Below are 15,047 nucleotides of genomic sequence, written 5' to 3'. Positions count from 1 at the left end.
GTAGTTTTAAGTCAAGTACTTCCTGCATATAGTCATACCTGATTCCAGCCCCATACAGTCTCTGAGTCCCTCCATATACTATTCTTTCTATCTGATAAACTGCCCCTAGACTTTTTCCTGTACTCTTCAATTAATCAATTAATGTGCTCATCCATCACATCATTTCCCTAGGAAAATTTCTCTGAATCCACACAGGTAAGGTTCCCTGGCTTTCTGCTCCTACGTTTGTATTTTTCCATCACAAGTGTTTACAATGATCAATGTCTACAAATTCTTGGCTCTTTTGCTTGACTCTTTGAGTGTAGGATCTTTGGCTGGGCCACAGTAGGTGCTCAATAAATATTCATTGAACAAAGAAACAAGCAAATGTACCATCAAGAAAGCCGAGAATAAGTCTGGAGAACATAGAAATGATATACCGGGGGAATGCAGAAATAAAGATGAAAGCACAGATGAGAACAGAGCCGGTTAAAGGGCTGTAGTTTTAGTGGTGCTCAGGTAACATCAGGAAGCAGGTACATTTCCATTCCCATGTCTCAGGGCTGCTAGTGTCATAAAAATAGCGACTAAAAATCAAAGGGGAAAAGTTATCATTTTCTTTCTACCTAAGTATTGAATTTTAAAAGCAAAGCTTCAGGCCCTTTCTAATCACATTAGGGCAACTCCTGCCATGCTTTTCTAAAAGGAAAGCCTCAGAAGTGTGGGGGAAATGGTGTTTAAAATATACTAAGTAAGGTGACTTACACCTTCCAAAAAAAGTCTGAGGTTCCTGCCATCCCTTACTTTGAAATGCTATAATTTGATATTGCCTTCCTTTGGTAATGTACACTATTTCTGAATTCATATAGATCATACACACACACGTTTGTTAAGAGTATAATGAAGCATCTCATAGAAAAGTAGACCTTAGTGCCTGTGTAGCTTTCAACAATATATCTTCCCTTCTCTCTCATGCTTCTCTGGAAACTTAAGTCTTAAGTGACTTTTCTTAATGAGACCTACAAACTCACTGGTGGTCTATTAGATAGACAAGCTACAAATACCTTCCAGTGGGAGTACTTCAGGATTCACTTAACTCTAGAGCTTAATAGAGAAACTGAGGCAACCCTCGGGGAGTGGGATGTGAGAGTGCCCACTGATCTATCATGGTAGTACATGCAAGAAGAACCCTCAGAATGCTGGCACTGTGTATAAAACAAATGAAATTAGAGAAGCTTTTAAATTTTAGAGGGTGCTATAACAAAACCTGATTTAAAAGTCATTGACTTCCCTCTGTAGCCATAGTAAAAGTCTCATAAGCCTGCCTCTCTCCACCCAAATGAATAGAATGAACAAACCTTCCATGGTACAGTTCGTTATAAAGGCAAAAGTATTCTGAGCTGAGCCTCCTTCCTTTATCCTTTTATAACTTTCCTCCTCCCTCCCCCTTTTTTTTGCCCACACTCAGCAAAAAGCTCCTTTACACTAGTTTATTCTTTTATCCAAAAGAGATACTCCTTTTGAGTCATGATGTCTCTGTGCCACTCTGCTTTCAGCAGGAATTACATCTAGCAATTGCAATGTCAATAGACAAAATTTCCAATGACTTATAGGAAACAAAATGAACAAAGGATGAATGAGTGAAAGAAAACAGAAGTTTCAGGTAAGGTGTATTTCTATCACAGCCATTCTGTAGAATGGGAACAGTCCTATTTTCCTTGCAAATGTAAAGAGTAAAATTAATTACTTAAGATTTATGCAAATGGTTATCATGGTACCAAAAGTCCCAGCTGGAAACAGCATACTCAAACCAGCAATCGAAGAGCATTTAATAAAAGGAGCCTTTGTAAAGGTGCAAATAGAGACTAGAGAAACCAACAAAAGATGGTGCAGTGTTCCAGGCTATCAACAGCTGAGAGCATCCCTAACACTGAGGGATAAGGAGCAGGAGCGGTGACCCAAATCCAGCGAGAGTAGCTGTATGCGGCATCCTGGTAGCAACTGACTGGAAGCAGAGCCAAAGTATCATAGAGCTCATTCTCCCTTTCCTTTCAACCTCCAGTCTCCTGCACTCGGCTTTTGGTGCCCAAACCCAGGGGCACCGAAGTCAGAAGGCAAGTTGGTCTGTTGATGCAGTTGTTATGGGTCAACATTCCTGACCTACTGAGCCAGATGGCGGAGGGTGGAAGGTGGGTCAAGAGGGGTAAGACAATATCCAGTGCATTAACACATAGTAGAGATGCAGTGAATGGCCACCGACTCTGAAGACTCTGAAGCTGAGTGTAATAGAATGAGAAAGCTGTAACTCATATTCATTGATTTACTCATTTAACATTAGCCCTTTATTAAGCCCCTGTCATGTAAAAGAATTCTGCCAGTGCCTGAGCATACAAAGAAATAACACACGATTGCTGCCTTCAAAGAGTTGTAATGGAGAAATCAGACAACCAATAAGCAGATGACAATACATCATAGTGATATTAGTGGAATATTGACAAAGTATTTTGCAAGGTCATTATTTTGAGATTCTGGCTGACAAATTCCTTAAACTGATTTGAGACAAATGCTGACATAGTGCTAGAAATACTGGTGAGTAGCCTCACATAGGTACTTGAAGCTACATGTATTTAGAATTTGATACAGAATTTTATATTACTTGAATCAGTCTTAAAGCAATTACATTTGAGCCCTGAATTCTCAACAAAATCTTCTAGACCTTTTGCCTTGAAAGAGTAAGTGGCTTTGGCTGGTTATGTTACATAAACTAGTGTTTGCTAACTTTCACTTTTGCAGTTGTTCTGCTCTCAGAACCATTCCAAGAATTCCACAGAAAACGCACAAAATAACAGGACACTCAACTTCTAGATACAAGTAAAACTTATCCATTAATAAAACATAACTTTATTATGGCAAAAAGCAATCATGCAGGCTGATTGTGAACAGCTTGAATTCCATAAGTGTTTCTCAGCTCTGATGAGGTTCATAACACACAAAAACAAGCAAGGCTGACAAACCTAAGCTTCACAGTGTACCTCATATGATATAGAGTGGGTTTGTTCTAGTCTTCAATGGAAGAACTGTTCATTTATTTACCATTATTGTGGAGCTGCCATAAGTACTTAAATGTCAGTATTCCTGAGAATATTTATGAGTGTTGCTCCACAATTTATCAGTTATTGCTAGAAAAGATGGATTTGGTACAATAACATAAAATTATCCACAAAGGAGCCATCATGGGTATTTGCCCAAAGAAAATGGAAACACTTATTTGAAAAGATATATTCACCCTTATGTTTATTGCAGCATTATTTACAATAGCCAAGATATGTAAGCAACCTAAGTGTCCATAGATAGATGAATGGATAAAGATGTGGTACATACATGCAGTGGAATATTACTCAGCCATAAAAATGAATGAGATCTTGCCATTTGCAACAACGTGGATGGACCTAGGGTATTAAGCTAAGTAAAACAGGTCAAAGAAGACAAACACCATATGATATCACTCATATGTGGACTCTATAAAAATGAACAAACAAACCAACAAATGAACAAATGAACAAAGAAACCAAAAGCAAAAACAGGCCCATACCTACAGACAACAAACTGGTGGTTGCCAGAGGAGAAGCAGTGAGGGATGGGCAAAATGGCTGAAGGGCAGTGGGAGATACAGACTTCTAGTTATGGAATGAATAAGTCAAAAGGATGAATGGTACAACACAGGGAATATAGTCAATGGTTTTGTGGTATCATTGCATGGTGACAGTGGGTAGCTACCCTCTTGGTGAGCTCAGCCTAACATATATAGAGAGAAGTTGAATCACTATGTTGTACACTTGAAACTGATGTAACATTGTGTGTCAACTATACTTCTATAAAAAATAATTTTAAAAAAGGAAAGGAGCTTTCAAAGATCCTTTGTTTACTCTATTTTTTTAATAAAGATTTTACTTTGGGGGTCGGTTGGGTGGCTCAGTGGGTTAAGCGTCTGCCTTCAGCTCAGGTCATGATCTCAGGGTCCTTGGATTGTGTCCTGCAATGGGCTCCCTGCTCAGCGGGGAACCTGCTCCTCTCTCTAGTCCTCCCCACTGCTTGTGTGCTCTCTCTTTCTCTCACTCTCAAGAAAGGAAAATCTTTAAAATTTTTTTTATTTTTTTATGTAATCTCTACCTCCAGTGTGGGGATCAAACCCACAACTCCGAGATCAAGAATCACATGCCCTACCCACCGAGCCAGCCAGGCACCCCTCCTATAGTTTGAAGATCCATTATTACCAAAGGCCTAAGAGCTAACTCCTTCATAAGGACTCCAAATATACTTCTGTTCCTCAATCATTCTTGCAAGCAACCTAAGGGCTTAATAAGATAAAATCCAACAAACATTGAACCACAGTGACCTCTGTCAAAAAACAACATTACCTACAGCTGATAATTTTAAATTAAGTAAAATAGAGACTGGTGATATTGTTCCTAACTGTTGCAAACTGTGTTTTCCTGAGCCTTCAGGATCTGGGTCTCTATGTACCATATTCTTTCTTGGCCTAGCCAGCCTCCAACTCTGCAGTAGTGTGTACTTATTCCTAACCCATGCTATGGCTGCTGCTGGATCAGCAAAACCATGTTTTGTATAGGTTTAATCCATTTTAGGCAAAGCCAAGAGCCATCATTTGTATTTTAAGGTTTAAATAAAAATTGTGGTTACCCATTTTCTTCATAAACGCTATACTTTACAAATGTAATGCATGACACTCATTAATTCCATATGTGAAACATATGTAACAAAATCTGATGTGATAGACAAAGAATGGGCTTTGAACTAAGCATACTTCTATTCAAATCACCTCCTCTGCACTTACTAACCTGGGGATCTTAAGCAAGTTGGTAAACACCTCTGAGCCATACTTTCTTCATATGTTAAGTGGCAATGACAATATACAATTATCAGATTGTTGTGAGAAATAAATATGTAAAGTATCTTTGTAGAGTACAGAGAGGAAGGACTCAATACTTATTTTATTTTACTATGTCCCTTTGTTTGCTGTCAATAATGGACTGGGTATCTGAAATAGATACAAACCAACAAAACTTTATGGTCTGCCAGTCCCAGAAAACCTTTGTTGAAAAGGCTCAGAAGAGATTTACTTGAATGCTCTTCCTTCTCTTGAACACTTTCTTTGATGGCCACAGATCATCAGTAACCAAGCTCCTCAATAACAGGTCAAATTGATTTCCAATTAGGAAATTGCTTCTCTCTTATTAAATGGTACCATCCCAGTAGATTGAACTGAATTGTAGATTTTATGCTCATTTTTTCCTCATTTTAGAGTCTTTCCAAAGTTGCATCAACAGATTTCTGGAAAATATTTAACAGGAATTTCGAAAAAGAAACCAAAGGCTTTCAGTGCAAACCTTTTGAGCTAAAAGCAGAAAGTTAGTTACTAACAAAATGATATTTTAGCATAAAATAGATATATTTCTATTCTACCAAAATAGCTTCTTTTTGACTGATAGTTAACTAGATTTCTATTAGAACATTTTCAGATTTTTAAGTTTTTCCTTTACTTCTTTTTAAGCAGAATTTCTAGAATTTATTTCTTGAAGTTTCCATGTGATATTTTCAGGAAACAGTTCATTCCTTTGAGCTTTTTTTAAAAGGGTAATAATAATGTCTTAACCTTCATTATTTCAGATTTTGTAGAATACCATATTTCTGGAGAACACAACAGGTGAACAGAACCTCTGATCGCTGAGCTGTTTTATTTGAAAAAAAATATTCTCCTGGGACCTATAAAAAGATTCTGATACCTAAAACCTGAATTTAGCTTTGAATTTGGCAGCAGAGCTCTTTGTAAAATAGCAGTGTTCTGGAGGAGCTGAGCTTTCTTTATGTATGATTCATCTGGCCATATTCATGCAAAATAAAAGAAATGTACAGAAGCAGCGATGAAATGGAATTTCAACGTAGGCCAGTTTTACTTGATGAAAACAGAACTATTCAACAATCAAGTAACTGTCCATAAAAGGAAAGATTTCTAGATTCGTGGCTGATATAAAGAGCTCTGTACTAGGTACTCCTTTTTGGTTGACTTTCTGACCTTCGAGGTTTAGACAACATGCATTGAGAAAAAATAAAAGTGGTTTGACTTTAATTGGTTATGTAAATTGGGTTATTTTACATAATTAAAATATACTGAGCTCACACAACTTCATGCCTGAAAAAACAAAATAAAACACCATAATATTTTAGAAATTGTGCTTGCTGATTTCAAATTCCAAGCCCCAGTTTATTGACAGGCCTACTTATTTTGGTAATGTTTTGGCCTGTAGACAAAGGAAAGTAGGAAACTGGCCATGCTTTTGGCCTTTGCTCTGGCTCTAATTTGCTTCAAATGTCCAAATAACCTTTTATATGTTTCCTGGGCAGAATAAAGTTACAGGAGGGCAGCCTTTCCCCTACTTCATTCATGTCATAAACACAATATTTGCAAGAAAGAAAAATAGAAGAGTCCAGAGCTTCTTTACTGAAGGGGTCAACTTACTTCATTATCTAATTCATTATGACTGACGGGTTTGAACTCTTGGCTTATTTTGTGGACAGAGAGGAATGCCTTCACTCAGGCAGATTTAAAAAATAAACAGGGCTATAGCGTTTGGAGGACATGTGATTTGTCTCTAAGTGGAGTTCCTGAATCTTAGAATGACTTCATCTTTCTCTGATATCTGGAATCCTGAAGCAAGCTCAAGGGTTAATATATGACTTTAAAGATGAAAACGAAACAAACAAAACCAAGAATCAAAGAAGTGAAGTGCCTTCCATTCGACTCACACAGTCACCTAGCCAATAAAATGTTGTAGTAGGACTCAGAAATAAGACCTGTATCTCCAAGGACAAAAACAGAATAGAAATACACAGACGCTAGTCAGGGCTGAGGCCTCTGAAGAATGATTTGATTTGTATTTTATTTTAAAAGGTCACTCACTTTCATGTGGAGAACAGATTGTGAGGAGCAAGAGAGAAAGCAGGGACTCCACTTTAGAGCCATCTTGGGGAGCCAGAGAGAGGATTGGGACTTTTCCTTGAGTAATGGCCTGGGAAGAAAGGTCAGATTCAGAGTATGTTCTGCAGGAAGAAACAATAGTACCTGTAGATAGATTAGATGGATGAAGTTAGGGAAAGAAAACTTCCAGACTTGAAGTGTTCTAGACTTCTACAATGAAAGTGAATATCCCTCAATCTGAAATAACCAGGGAAGGATGGCAGTGAAGTGAGTCTTGCCCATTCTGCTACTACTCAGCCTTTCTCTCCAGACCATGGAATTGTTTTGAAAGCTGGTCGTGATCCCTCTATAAGCTACAATAAAGAAGAAATGTGTATAAATAAATAAACAAACATAAAATAGAGGCAATAGCTATATTCTGTTATTAATTCAAGCATATCTTTTTTTCAATAGCTTCTGGTATTGTCAGTCAACTTCATCTAATCCACCAGAGTTCGATTTCTAAAATAATATGATTATATCTCTTCTCTACCTGATACTTTCAGTACTTCTTCATCCCCTGACAACACAAGTCCAGATTCTTAGGATGGTCCCAAGGTGCTTTGCAGTATGGCCTTACCTTAACAGACTTCCTTTCAGCTGAAGTCCCCATGCCAGCCCCCCCACCAGCTTGCCCCCACCTCTGTGTTCTCACAAAACTGAAAAAACTGAATACTCTTCCTTTTTCTTTCTTTCTTTCTTTCTTTCTTTCTTTCTTTCTTTCTTTCTTTCTTTCTTTCTTTTTCTTTTTTAGATTCTATTTATTCATGAGAGACACAGAGAGAGAAGCAGAGACATAGGCAGAGGGAAAAACAGACTCCCTGCAGGGAGCCTGATGTGGGACTCAGTCCCAGGATCCTGGGATCATGACTTGAGCCAAAGGCAGATGCTCAACCACCAAGACACCCAAGTGCCCTGTTCTTGTGCTTTGTGCCCAGAATATTCTAGCTTTCTTCCTGGGCCTGGAAAAACTTATTCATCTTTCCAGTACCAATAACCAAACTCCTTCCTGGGAATTCAGTTATCCCAAGGATAAAACCACCCTTGAATTCATTTTCCTGATCATGTTTTTCACAATTTATGACCAATAGCTGTATCTCCATCTTCCTTAATTCACAGTGAGATTCTCAAGGACAAGAACCAGGCCTTTTAATTTTTTTTTTCATCATCATATCCCCCAGTGTATGGTAGGTGCTCATCAATGCTGACTGAAATAAATTAAAGTCTATCACATCATAAAAAATGATAGCAGGTAAAATAAAATATTTTCTCTAGAAAATCAAGCTGTGAAAGCAAAAGGTCCATTTTGATAAAAAAACAAAACTAAATTTGGTGAGCAGTCAAACCATTCATAAATTGGGAGAGTATTCTTCTGCTATATAAATAACCCTTAAAAATACCATCTGTGCATTTTTCTAAGTCAGTGTTTTTAAGTACTTTTTATCCCCCAAAGAGGGGTGCTGTTACAGGTGCTTTCAAAATTGTGATAAAAACTGTTGGATCATTTAACAGATTCATATGGATACACAACTTTGCAAATGATTTTGGAGGCTTTCAAGTCCACTAAAATCCCTTCATAGAATAGATCAAGACTAGGTTAAAGTAACTTCTGTAAGCTTTTAAAAATAATATAAATCTTCTCTGTCGTTGGAGTAATGCTCACATTGCCAATTGTTACTATTCTCATAGTGTAAGCCCCCAATACTGTGGTTGATTTAAATGTGCTAATAAATAAAGTTGAAATATTTGTAGTAGACAGCATACAGTTTTGACAAATTACCACATAGAACAAGACAACATCAATGTAAAACTATGTGAATTTTCATTCCAGATAGAATTCATTTGCAAATAATGACAGTGTAACCTTTTCAATCCATACCACCACATATCCTTTCCTGAAGGACAAAACAGCTAACAAGGAGCTCCAGAGAGAGAGAGAGAGAGAAAGAGAGAGAGAAACATTATAAATCCTACCCTCATCTGCTAAAGAAGTGACCTGAATTTCTTTCCAAATATGAACAAATACTTTTTCTTTCTCTTCCTGTTTTTTTCTTTGCCTTTAATTCAGAAGTTATGTCACAGATGAGCTATAAGTAGGTTTTATCAGAATATATAGCATGTTTCCAGGACCCAGTGAAACAGTTGTATTTTGTTAATCATTCTCTTTGGAATGAGATATATTCAAGAGTTCAACAGAGTTAGCAGTCCATCAGGAATTCTTTTTAAAAAAATAGATGGAAATATTATTACTTGGTCAAAATTAGAACAAATTCAAGGAGGCCATTATTAGCTATTACTGATTGATATGAATTTGAATGTTACTTCCAGATAAGTTGGTCCTGATGGTTTTTATTGGAATTTGTTTGAATTTAGTGTCCACTCGGTGTACCACCTGCTTACAAAATATAAGAATTTAAAAAATACTTGAGCATATCTCAATATGAAAATGTATTGGCATAATTATATCTATTTGACTAGATTTCTTTAGTATACATATAAAGTAATTTCGGTTGGCTAGATATCATCGATAGGTTAATTCATGGAGAAACAAGGTTGCTGACTTCATCTCTTAAAAATACCTCTTCCCTGGATTATTGCAATTGTCTCCTGCTTTATTTTATCCTGGCAGTCTCTCTTCTCATTCCCCAACCAGAGGGATTCTTTTCAAAACCCAATGTTGGATCTCATAATTCTTTAGTAGCTCTCTATGTCCATGGAGGATTAGAGCCAAACTTCTTAAATAGTCTACAAGTCCCTTTAGACTTGACCTCTTAACCTCTGACTTTATCTCCTACCATTTTCCCCCTGAGGCACTCTCCTTCAGCCACAATGACTTCCTTACTTGGATATATGAGACACAATTTATGCTACTGCACTGGCTGTGCCGCCTGCCTGGAATGTCCTTTTCCAGGTGTCTGCTTGGCCAATGCCTTCACCACCTTCAAGTCTTTGCATCTCAACTCACTTGCATCCCTTCCTTTGATCCTCCTTATCCTGCTGTGACCTATTCTTTTATTCCTTGTAGAATTTAACATCTTCTGACAATATTTATACTTTATTATGTTTACTGCCTGTCCTCCTTACTCTTTCCAAAATGTAATCTCTTCAAGGACAAGTATCATAATAATGTATTCCAAACATTTGAAATAGTTAGTACTTGGCACATGGTAGGTTCTCAGTAAATATTTGTGAAATCAAATGAGTGAATAGATTAACTATACAGCCTAAGATTTACATATTAATTCATTCTGAGGGTACGGCAATGAATAAGAAGACATGATCGTGTACAAAAACTAACTGATGGTGCCTCTGACGTTAGGATCTATATTAAAATGTTTGCCACAAATCACAGACAGCCCTGAGTAAAGGAACAGGGATGGTTCTACCAAATCTATTCAGTTTGGGAAGAAAAGACATCTGTGGTAAGGATTTTAATGATACTTCAAGAATGTAAATTACTGCCTAATTTTTGAACTCAGAGTGACACATGATCCAGAGCCCTTTCTCTTTCTTAAGCTAATCATTTGGTGAGGAACTAAATTGAACCGTTTGTTGGTGTGTCAGAAGGCTGAACATTAGGAGGATGATAGTGCAAGAACATCATAAAGTATGGAGCTACAAAGAGTAAAGTAGCATAATTTCTTCTTTTCACAAATAAGATTAAAACATTAGCTTTATGGGCAGCCCGAGTGGCTAAGTGGTTTAGTGCCGACTTCAGCCCAGGGTGTGGTTCTGGAGATCCAGGATCGAGTCCCACGTCAGGCTCCCTGCATGGAATGGAGCCTGCTTCTCCCTCTGCCTGTGTCTGTGCCTCTGTGTGTGTGTGTGTGTGTGTGTGTCTCATGAATAAGTAAATAAAATCTTTTTAAAAATAAGCTTTAAGAAGTTAATGCCCTAGACAACCATGTCAAGTGTCCAAGTTTGTATCTCAGATGGGTGCAGATAATTAGGACCTGATTTGATAGGACCAGACACTGTCTCAGCATTGCCCTCACAAATGCACAGAGTGTGGCCCCACCCACAGAGTTAAAGATCCAATGTCTTTAGCAAAGCTGTGTGCAGTCATCATAGGTGCTGTGCCACACACAAAGATTCATTGATGTTGTTGGCCAAGACTCAGAGCTATGTGAGAGGAACACTGACATGCCCTCAGGTTATGGTCTGTACAGTCTGCTATAACAGAATACCATATTGAGTAGCTTAAACAGTTAACATTTATTTCTCATAGTTGTAGGAACTGGGAAGTCTAAGATCAGTCAGCAGGTTGGGTGTTTGGTCAGGTCCCTCTTCTTGATATACAGACTAAGCAAGATGGGAGACAAGATGGAGAGAGACCAAAGCTCTCTGGTCTCTTTTTATAAAGGGACTAATCCCTTTGCGGAGGCTCTACCTTCATGACCCTATCTAAATCTAATTGCTTTTCAAAGGCCCCACCTTCAAATATATTGCATTGGGATTAGGCCTTCAACATATGAATTTTTAAAATATTTTATTTATTTATTCATGAGAGACAGAGAGAGGCAGAGACATAGGCAGAGAGAGAAGCAGGCTCTTCACAGGGAGCCCGATGTGGGACTCGAGCCCCAGACTAGGATCACATCCTGAGCCAAAGGCAGATGCTCAACCACTGAGCCTCCCAGGTGCCCCTCAACATATGAATCTTGAGGGGACATAAATATTCAGTCCATAGCAGTCCCCAGGAAATATCTGTATGTGCCTGTGTGGAAATTTTCTGGAGTGTCTTAAAGGTTTAATGAAGAATTTTCTAGGCTATCTCAAATGTGAGGATTCCCTCCTCTGTCCCCTCTGCATCCTCACTCTTACCTTTGCCAATATGTCTGATTCCTCATCTACCTGAGTCCTTTCCTTTTAGAGAAAGAATAAAGACGAAAATATTTTAACGTAAACTAAATATATCTAAATGGGTGAATAAGTTTTCTGCTGCATTTTTCTTTCAGTAGCAAGCCACTTCTAGGAAATAATTAGGTTTATCTGACAGGAGTACTTGAAAGATTAGAAGTAATACCATATTAAAACTGCATATAATAACATGAAAAGTAAAAAATGGATTCTAGAAAGAATTGGCTCAGATAATCCCATACAGGGTGTTCTATTCCTATTCTTGTAATTCACTTTATTGATAGGTACATTATTTTTAGCCTCAATCATAGTCAAAGTTATAATTGGATAGATTATCCTAGTGAATTCTTAAATCCTGGCTAAACATTTCTTTTATTATTTCCTAGAATCCCTTCATTACTTGGTAGCTTGTAGAATAATCTTAATATTAAGTTAAGCAAAGAATTTTAAAGCAATATCCCTTGAAATATTTAACATTCTAGAGGCCAATTTTAGCGGCTCTAAGTTTGACCATTATCATACCACTATTGTCTATTTACACAGATAATTAAAAATTGATTACATTTTGGGAAGCCTCTATAAACATATCAAAACTAGGGAACTTATCATCCAGCAGAAGCCATTGGCTAAATATTGTCATTAATATTTTTGAGGTGCAATTTCCAAAAGAATATATCTCATATTTTTAGCTTTAATGGTAGTTAATTTTCTTATGATCACTGCAAACTCAATTATTTTTTCATAATTTAGGAACCTTTGTCCATTAAAAATTCATTAATATTTATCAAATGAGAAAAAAAAATCCCTTTTAATGTGCTTTTAAAATGTCTTAAATATGTCTTGTCCTGTAATCCAAACTGGCTTTCAAGGAGCCCCCTGTGAACTATCAGACTGTCACAGTGATATAAATTATATAACAAAAGACATTTTACAGTTATTTAAATAGCACTTTAGAAAGAATATATGATCATAGGACCAAATCAGTATTTTTGTTAAAGACTTGAAAAACAGATTGTATGTCAATAAGCCTGCTCATCCTAATGGTAGTAAAAAGTACTTTTAGACTGAGATCCTCACATTGGCTTTGCAGGTGATATAAAACAAAGAGCCGTAGTCTACCTTCAATATGCCATCTTCTTCCATTTCATACAACTGTTTCATTCTAAAGAATTCCAGTGACCGGGATCCCTGGGTGGCACAGCGGTTTAGCTCCTGCCTTTGGCCCAGGGCGCGATCCTGGAGACCCGGGATCGAATCCCACGTCGGGCTCCCGGTGCATGGAGCCTGCTTCTCCCTCTGCCTGTGTCTCTGCCTCTCTCTCTCTCTCTCACTGTGTGCCTATCATAAATTTAAAAAAAAATTTAAAAAAAAGAATTCCAGTGACCAGAAGGAACTGTATTAACTGAAAATAACCAAGTCAAAAATGAGTGTGAGAACAAACCTTCAAAGGAAAAAATGCCCATGTAGAGGATCTAAGAAAGTGAAATTTCACGTATACATTGTTCTTTAAGATTTCTATTTTTAAACACTTTTTGTATGAATGCCATTCTAAGGCACTGTAGGGGGTGAGTAAAAGATGTACACAAACTCTAACATTCTTGGAGTTTATAGTATCGATGTAGGTATTATTTCAGATCAAGTATAGAGCCACATAGATGGTATAGAAAGACATGGTGTCAGAGTAGAAGAAAGAAAGAGACAGCATTTCTGAATAAAGAGATCAAGGAGGATTTTATTGAGGAGGTAACATTTAACGAGTTGGGAACAAGGTGTACAAGGGTTAATTGGAAGACAGTTGTTAAGCCCAGGAGGACCAAGCAAACTAAGTATGGAAATGAAATTTGGACAAATATTTGAAAGGCTTGGAAGGCTAGAAATCCAAAGCAACTGACTAGAGCAACCAATATGTTCTTTTTTTCATGTACTTTTTGGCTTGTGGGACGGAGAGTATCCACGAGTGAGTTGTGAGTTCAATGGCCCCATGATAAGAGAGTAAGAGAGACAACAGCCATCTGTGCTATCACATTTACCATGTTGAATTATAAAAAGATAGTCCATTTATAATTTCTATCTCTATCTAATATATCTCTATTATTCATTTAATAGCTATCTCTTGAAGAAGTGTGGTGTGTAGTGGTTGGGAGCAGGGAGATTTGGTTTGGGTTCTTTTATATTTGCCTTTAAACCTCAGTTCCACTAATTATTTATAATCTCTCTAAGCCATAATTTCCTCTTCTGTAAAATGGGGATATGCTGCTTCCTTGCAGAGTTCCTGTGCATGTCAAATGAGATACTGTAAGTGAAAGCCTTATCACTGGACTGACGGTGGTTAATGCTTATTTAGCTCCCTCCTACTCTGATTTTTCCCAGGCTCTGTTGTCTCCCTCCTTCCGGGTCTCTTTTCTTCACCCAATGCTAGGGCTTCTTTATAGGTTACTCTGCTCTCTAGATTCTGAATTAAATCTGTTTTTTAAGATTTTATTTATTTATTTATTTATTTATTTATTTATTTATTTATTTATTATTTGACAGTGAGAGAGAAAAAGAGAGAAAGCAGAAGGAGAGGGGGCAGGATAGGGAGAAGTAGGCTCCTTGCTGAGCAGGGAGACTGGTGCAGGGTTTGATCCCAGGACCTTGAGACCACGACCTGAGCAAAAAGCAGACACTTAACTAAGCCACCCAGGTGCCCAGATCGTGAATTAAATCTGAACCTAAATAGGAATAATTTAAGGAGGCCCTACCCAATACTTGAGACTCCAGTCACTGCCTTGGTAGTAGCTTAGCTCTGACCTTGAGTGTGTTTCTCTCTTTGGACTTCTGCCCAGTCACCTCTTTAGAGCCCTGGTCTTTCTAAGACCTGGCTTCTGTTTTCTCTTGGCTAAACTCCACTACCTCACTTTATCCCTTTTTTTATTGGCTCTGTTGCCCTGGACCCTGGTCTGGGGAATGGAATCTTGCCACTTCTATTGAACTTGAATGTCGCCGATGTATAAGGCCTGTCTGTTTATTCAGTGCATTCCCTGATTCTGGATTGGGTCCTGGGCTTATGCCCTTCAAAGATTTTGTTTGTTTTTATGGAACTGAGCCACCCTCCCCACAGCAGCTTTATTAGAACACTAACTTGGGTCTTTTGCCATGCCACTGGCATTTCCTTGCACCCTGCAACTAAGGA

General features: G+C 37.7%; 2 protein-coding genes across 13 annotated transcripts in view; one reads left to right on the top strand and one right to left on the bottom strand.

Annotated features, from left to right (window-relative positions):
* Positions 1-15,047, bottom strand: part of LOC129502078 (proline-rich protein 18-like) — a 440,312-nt gene that overhangs the window by 132,255 nt on the left and 293,010 nt on the right. The window contains exons 8-9 of one of the 12 annotated variants that reach the window (XR_008662880.1): positions 12,995-13,213; positions 6,705-7,329 (exon numbers count right to left, since the gene is read on the bottom strand). The exons of 10 other annotated variants lie outside the window; for them this stretch is intronic. The gene's annotated coding sequence lies outside the window, so the exon portion shown is untranslated. Of the gene's footprint in view, positions 1-6,704; positions 7,330-12,994; positions 13,214-15,047 lie in introns of those variants that run through there. One more of the 12 variants, XR_008662881.1, reaches the window with a different exon arrangement.
* The window catches only part of CYYR1 (cysteine and tyrosine rich 1), a 107,782-nt gene that overhangs the window by 37,048 nt on the left and 55,687 nt on the right, over positions 1-15,047 (top strand). The gene's annotated exons all lie outside the window — the stretch shown is intronic.

This window comes from Nyctereutes procyonoides, unplaced genomic scaffold (genome assembly GCF_905146905.1).
Source record: "Nyctereutes procyonoides isolate TBG_1078 unplaced genomic scaffold, NYPRO_anot_genome, whole genome shotgun sequence".
Taxonomy (NCBI): domain Eukaryota; kingdom Metazoa; phylum Chordata; class Mammalia; order Carnivora; family Canidae; genus Nyctereutes; species Nyctereutes procyonoides.
This window is presented reverse-complemented; position numbering and strand designations above follow the sequence as displayed.